The sequence below is a fragment of the Scyliorhinus torazame genome, chromosome 5 (assembly GCF_047496885.1).
Source record: "Scyliorhinus torazame isolate Kashiwa2021f chromosome 5, sScyTor2.1, whole genome shotgun sequence".
In the NCBI taxonomy this organism is placed as follows: Eukaryota; Metazoa; Chordata; class Chondrichthyes; order Carcharhiniformes; family Scyliorhinidae; genus Scyliorhinus; species Scyliorhinus torazame.
The window spans coordinates 113,234,281-113,240,955 of record NC_092711.1 but is presented as its reverse complement, the minus strand read 5'-3'; the positions used below and the strand labels follow the sequence as shown (position 1 = coordinate 113,240,955).

The 6,675-nt window shown below is 46.6% G+C and overlaps 1 protein-coding gene across 1 annotated transcript in view; it reads left to right on the top strand.

Moving 5' to 3' along the window:
- Nucleotides 1–6,675, top strand: part of LOC140421366 (uncharacterized) — a 522,678-nt gene that overhangs the window by 168,109 nt on the left and 347,894 nt on the right. The gene's annotated exons all lie outside the window — the stretch shown is intronic.

The following is a 6,675-nucleotide window of genomic DNA, read 5'->3' as shown; positions in this document are numbered from 1 at the left end:
ACCGCCCAATAAGACCCATTGATTTTTTTTGTCAGTCTGCAGACAGGAGCTGGAGAACTGAACCCAGGCAGAGGAGAGGGAGGGAGAAAACTGGGAGTGGAGGAAAAAGATGGTGGAATGGGTTTGGATTTCAGCCCAGGGAGGAGGGAGAGTGTGTGGGGCGGAGATTTACAGCTTTGGGGAAACAAGAGAGGAAAAAATGTTCCAGAGATATTAGAATTGTCTGTTCAGAATTTCTATCCTAGACTGACAGTGATGGCTTTTGTAAACTCCTTTTACAGGATATTAGAACATAGAACATACAGTGCAGAAGGAGGCCATTCGGCCCATCGAGTCTGCACCGACCCACTTAAGGCCTCATTTCCACCCTAACCCAATAATCCTTCCTAACCTTTTTGGTCACTGAGGGCAATTTATCATGGCCAATCCACCTAACCTGCACGTCTTTGGACTGGGAGGAAACCGGAGCACCCGGAGGAAACCCACGCAGACACGGGGAGAACATGCAGACTCCGCACAGACAGTGACCCAGCGGGGAATCGAACCTGGGACACTGGTGCTGTGAATCCACAGTGCTATCCACTTGTGCTACTGTGCTGCCCACTAAAAATTTTGAGCAGCTAATTATTTTTCTTTTTTCCAATTAAGGGGCAATTGTGCGTGGCCAATCCACCTAACCAGCACATCTTTGGTTTGTGGAGGTGAAACCCATGCAGACATGAGGAGAATGTGCAAACTCCACACGGACAGTTACCCAGGGCCGGGATATTAGAAGCAGAAGATTGACTGACAGAATACTCGAACCAAACATCAAGATCTGACATAGTCTCTCAATTCTTTAGAACCTGAATATCATTGGTCTTTGAATGTGGAAGGAGTAATGTTTGTCTGTTCAGTTTGTGGGAAAAGATTTTAAACATAAGTGTGATTGGAAAAGCACCGAGACACACATACACAGTGAGTATTCCAGTGAACTGACTGTCGAAAGTGATTTAACCAGTTACACAGACAGAAAAACCACCACACCATTCACAGTGGGGAGAAACCGTACATGTGTTCTGCATGTGGACGATAGTTCAACTTGTCATTCAACCTGGAGAGACACAAGGACACTGGCACCATGGAGAAACTGTGAAAATGTGGGGACTGTTGGAAGGGATTCAGTTACCCTTCTGAACAGGAAATGCATCAACGCAGTCACACTGGGAGAGGCCGTTCACCTGCTCCACCTGTGGGAAGGGATTCACTCAGTCATCCAGCCTGCTGACACACCAGTATGTTCACACTGATCAGACACCTTTCAAATGTTGTGACTGTGAGAAGAAATTTAAAAGCAAAAAGTATCTGTTGAGACACCAACACATTCACAGTGAGGAGAAGCCATTCACCTGCTCCTTGTGTGGAAAGGGATTCACTGCTACATCAAACCTGCAGAAACACCAGCGAGATCACACTGATGAAAGACCTTTTAAATGTCCAGACTGTGGGAAGTGCTTTACAACTTCCGGGGAAGTGACCTGTCATCAACGTGTTCACACTGACAAGAGACCATTCAGATGCTCTCACTGCGGGACTGGCTTCAGGCGATCATCTGAACTTACTGTACATCAGCGAATTCCCACTCGGGAGAGGCCATTCACCTGCTCTGTGTGTGGGAAGGGGTTCATTCAGTCATACCACCTCTTGAAACACCAACAAATACACTCTGATATTAAACCTTTTAAATGTTTTGCCTGTGAGCAGAGCTTTAGAAGCAGCAATGGTCGAGTGATGTATCAGCGAATTCATACTTGGGAGAGACCCTTTACCTGCTCGGTGTGTGGAAAGCGATTCACTCAGTCACACAAGCTGCTGAAACACCAACATATTCACTCTGATATAAAACCTCTTCGATGTTTTGCCTGTGAGCAGAGCTTTAGAAGCAACAGTAGTCTAATGATACACCAGCAAATTCACACTGGAGAGAGATTGTTCACCTGCCCCAAGTGAGGGATTGGATTCACTGACTGACAACTTATGCTGAAACACCAGCGACTTCATGAGTGTCTGCAGGGATTGGATTCAGCTGTTTTGCTGCTGTCAATCACATCCAGGACTGAATGTGTGGGTTAATCCTGTGGTGTGTAAGAAATGTGCCTCAGTCGCTCTCTTCCATGGTTCAGACCTCGTAGATACAGACATAAGGCTCCTGTACAACTGTGTTTAGACTCAACAAGATTAATGATGAATGCTGGAAACTAATACTTTAGTCCAGGAATCAGAGTTTATCCAAAAAGGGGGTCGATATCATTGGTGATTTTAAAGCAGTTTATGAAAAAACAACAGTTTAGATTTGGTACATCAGCTAAATCGGCAGAAAATAGATGTGACCCACAACATGTGAGAATGGTTTACTGGTCCTGGATCAGGGAGATGCTGATCTCCGAGGCTGGAGGTGACATTGTCCTCGGAATGGTTTACTGATCCCGGAGCAGGGGGCTGCTGATCTCCGGGGCTGGAGGTGTCGGTGTCCTCGGAATGGTTTACTGATCCCGGATCAGACATTCGGACAGATGGAGTTGATCTCCGGGGCTGGAGGTGACAGTCTCCTCGGAATGGTTTACTGATCCCGGATCAGACACTCGGACAGATGGAGCTGGTCTCCGAGGTTGGAAGTGACAGTCTCCTCGGAATGGTTTACTGATCCCGGATCAGACACTCGGACAGATGGAGTTGATCTCCGGGGCTGGAGGTGACAGTCTCCTCGGAATGGTTTACTGATCCCGGATCAGACACTCGGATAGATGGAGCTGATCTCCGCAACTCATAGATCATAGAATTTACAGTGCAGAAGGAGGCCATCTGGCCCATTGAGTCTGCACCGGCTCTTGGAAAGAGCTCCCTACCCAAGTCCACACCTCCACCCTATCCCCATAACCCAGTAACCCCACCTAACCTTTTTTTTGGACACAGGGTAGTTTGGCAATCCACCTAACCACATCTTTGGACTGTGGGAGGAAACCGGAGCACCCGGAGGAAACCCACACAGACACGGGGAGAATGTGTAGATTCCGCATAGACGGTGACCCAAGCCGTGAATCGAACTTGGGACCCTGAAGCTGTGAAGCCACCGTGCTAATCACTGTGCTACTGTACCGCCCCACAAGAGCTGGAGATTCTTGTGTTCTCCTTCCTCTGGATCCAGTCAGAGTGTTTGGTGTTAGTCTGAATCCAGCACTGATCACTTTGAAAATCTTTCCTGTCCAAAGTGCTTTTCCTGTCGAACCTTTTTAACCTTTACTCAGACAGTTGGTTATATATTTGGGTCGTCAGATCCAACCTTCTCCAGTTTAGAAACCTGGTTTCAGGGTTTGTGACAGAGAGAACAGGCCTGTGCTGTGTGTGTCACCCAGCAAGCTGCTGTGGAAGCTTTGTTACTGAGAGCCAGAGAGAGCTCATTCTATTCACAGTCAATGAATTTCTGACATTTATGAACAATAGATGGTGAATTTTTTTACAAAATGTGCTGTCCAATCAGAGATTAGTGTAAAGCTGTGATCTGTTCCTGACTGAAAGTGAAGTTTCCAGCTGAGAATCTTCGGTCTAAAGTTTCCGAGTTTTTGTGACATTCCTGAGTTTTCCAATGTGAGGCAGCGACAACAACAACTGGCATTTACCCATCAACAGGTTAAAATGTCGGAGACCCTTCACAGAGGGACAGAAGCTGGGTGGAAAAGGTAAGGAGACAGGTCATGACGACGGCTGTGCAGGTGATGTCTGCTGCCTTGAACAGGATGACAGATACTTCAACACGTCACTGATCTCCAGCAAGCTGGTCAGCAGCAGAGTGGGAGGAATGATGTGACGCTGGTCCAGGAGAGGGATGGTGGAGGAAGGAGACATGGAACTGGGAACTTCACTCAAAGAGCTCCCACCTTCGACCCATTCCCCCCAAACCCACAGGCAGTATCCAATACGCCGCCCCGTCTCCAGCTGAATCTGCCCGGCACAGGTACAGATGGGTCAGTCTGTCCCAGGACCCTCGGGGGCTCTGAAACCCAGAGGGTGGAGACCACAAGCCTCTGGGCAGTGAGAGCAGGGATGTGACCAGCCTGTCCCTACCTCTGCTGAAACCACACAGGATGCACCAAGTCGAAGCAACAGGAAGGGCCTGGGCTCCAAATTGTAATTCACCAAGTGTCTGAAATGGGGGTTTGACAAGATATGAAGTTTCTTTATTCAACAATGATGCACAAACTGTATTGACTGGAACCACTTCCAGCTCTTGTCCGTTCTTACATCCCGGGGCCAGCTCAGCCTTTCACTGAGTTCATGCTGAATGTGAATCCAGGCTGGGGGCCATGGGTGGATGTGCAATGGGAGGATGAGTGGGTGAAGGAATGTTCAGTGAACAGGGAGGGGGAGGGGAGTTGGTGCTGCTGGTGGGAAGTGTTCATTCTGAAGGAGTCCCACCTGAAACAGAGACCATTCATTTCTCACTTTGAGATGATCGAGCTGCTGTCTTTCCCCATTTCTGTTCAGTTTTTCAATATTTATATATTTGAATCTCGACTGAAACATATTCTGGTTGTAACGCTGAGATCCAGAGGATTTTAAATCTGTTAAAGTCAATCCCCATCAAGTGCACAGGAGGACTCAGCTGGTCCGAACTTTTTATGTTAGAAATAAACCAAGATCTTATAAGATGTTTATCGGAGAATTGATTTTCTCTGAGACGAGGGATGGTCAAACTCTGTCCCAAAGTTCAGATTTGGGCCTTGAGCCTGGGGCCCACGTACATGGAGCGCCATTCCCGGATGTCCTTCATCCCTGATTTTAATCACATCCCAATTGAGGGCTATTAGCTGCCTGGACACTAATCTCTGGAATTTCATCCCGAAACCTCCCCACTTCATTTTCCACCTTTAAAACTCTCCTCATAACCAAACTCTTTGACCAAGACTTTGGTCATCGACCCCAATGTGTCCTCATGATCTTGTGAAACTGCTTGATACATTTCATTATGTTAAAAACTCATTATAAATAGAGCTGTTGTAGCTCAGTGAGATCTGATCACTTACTGAGTGAGTGAGTCTGTATAAATGTAACTCAGATACACACAGCTTGTGTCATAGTTCAGTGAGATCTGATCACTTACTGAGTGAGTGAGTGGGTCTGTCTAAATGTAACTCAGATACATGCAGCTTGTGTCATAGTTCAGTGAGATCGTATCACTTACTGAGTGAGTCTGTAAAAATGTAACTCAGATACATGCAGCTTGTTAAAACAGTCCTGGGAGGAGGAAGTTCTGAGCTGCCCGCTGGATTTCTGTTCTCCACAATTGGGAAAAGGTGATTCTTTCCCAATGTTAGAAATTACTAATAAAGTTGTTAAAGATGATTTGTTGTTGTGAGCTGGGATATTTGGTAGAATGAGAATGAAGGAGTGGGATTGAGCCACAGTCTGAGTCACCAGTTTAAGGACAGGGGGAGAGAGAATCTGGAGAGGAGAAAAGAATCAGGAGGAGACTGGAGACTGAATCTGGGACAATGAGCAGAAAGAGAGGGGTGTGTGTGGGACTGAGATTCATATATTTGAGAGAATGCACCATAGAAACTAGAATGGTCTGTTCTGAATTTCTATCCTGCATTTACACGGAAAACCTCTGTAAACTCCTTTTACTGGGAGTTAGAGGGAGAGGATTTGCAGACAGAAAATTCAAAGTAATAATCTTGACAAGATCTTTCAGAATGATTTATTTCATGTATCTGATCATGAAAGGAGAATGATTGATCTCTCTGTGAGGAAAGTTTTAAACAATAATTTTGACTGAGAAAGTCTGGGACACACTGACACAAGGTCCAGCAGTGCATCTCGGATTCAAACATGTCATCAGACGTGCAGCAGTTCTGGTTTAGTGTCAGACGTTACCAGGGAGAGGAATGGAGCTGGTAGCTCGGGAATGAAAACAATGACTTTGGTTTTCCCAATATTTAATTGGAGGAAATGTCTGCACATCCACCACTGGATATCAGACAAACAGGCTGAGAATTTAACAGAAATGGAGACGGGGAGAGAGATGGTGGTTATGTAGAGCTGTCAGTGCAAATGTGACAACTGACACTGTGTCCAGATGGTGTTATTGTGGGAGCATGTGGACGAGAAAGAAGAGGAGACAAGACTGGGTCCTTTGGTAACACCAGAGGTAACTGTGCGAGTGGGAAAGGAAGACATTACAAGTGATTCTCCAACTCTGATGGAGAAGAATGGAACCAGGAGAGAGCAGCCCCACCCAGCTGGGTGACAGTGGAGAGGTGACGGAGCAGAATGGTGTGGTCGACCTTGTCAAAGGCTGCAGACAGGCTGAGGACAGAGGGGAGGTTTATCTTTGTCACAGTCACAGAGGATGTCATTTGTAACTTTGATAAGAGATGATTCAGCACGGTGGCAGAGCAGAAACCTGATTGGAGGGATTCAAACATGGCATTCTGGGAAAAATGGACAGGGATTTGGGAGAGGTGAGGGGTGCTGGAGATGGGGCAGTAATTTGTAAGGATGGTGGAGTAAAGGGCTTGCTTTTTGACAAGGGTAGAATGACAGCACAAGGGGAGGGGCAGTACCTGATAGAGAAAAGATTCAACAAAGTCAGTGAACATGGGGAGGTTGGGTGATCAGTTTTGTGGGAATAGGGTCGAT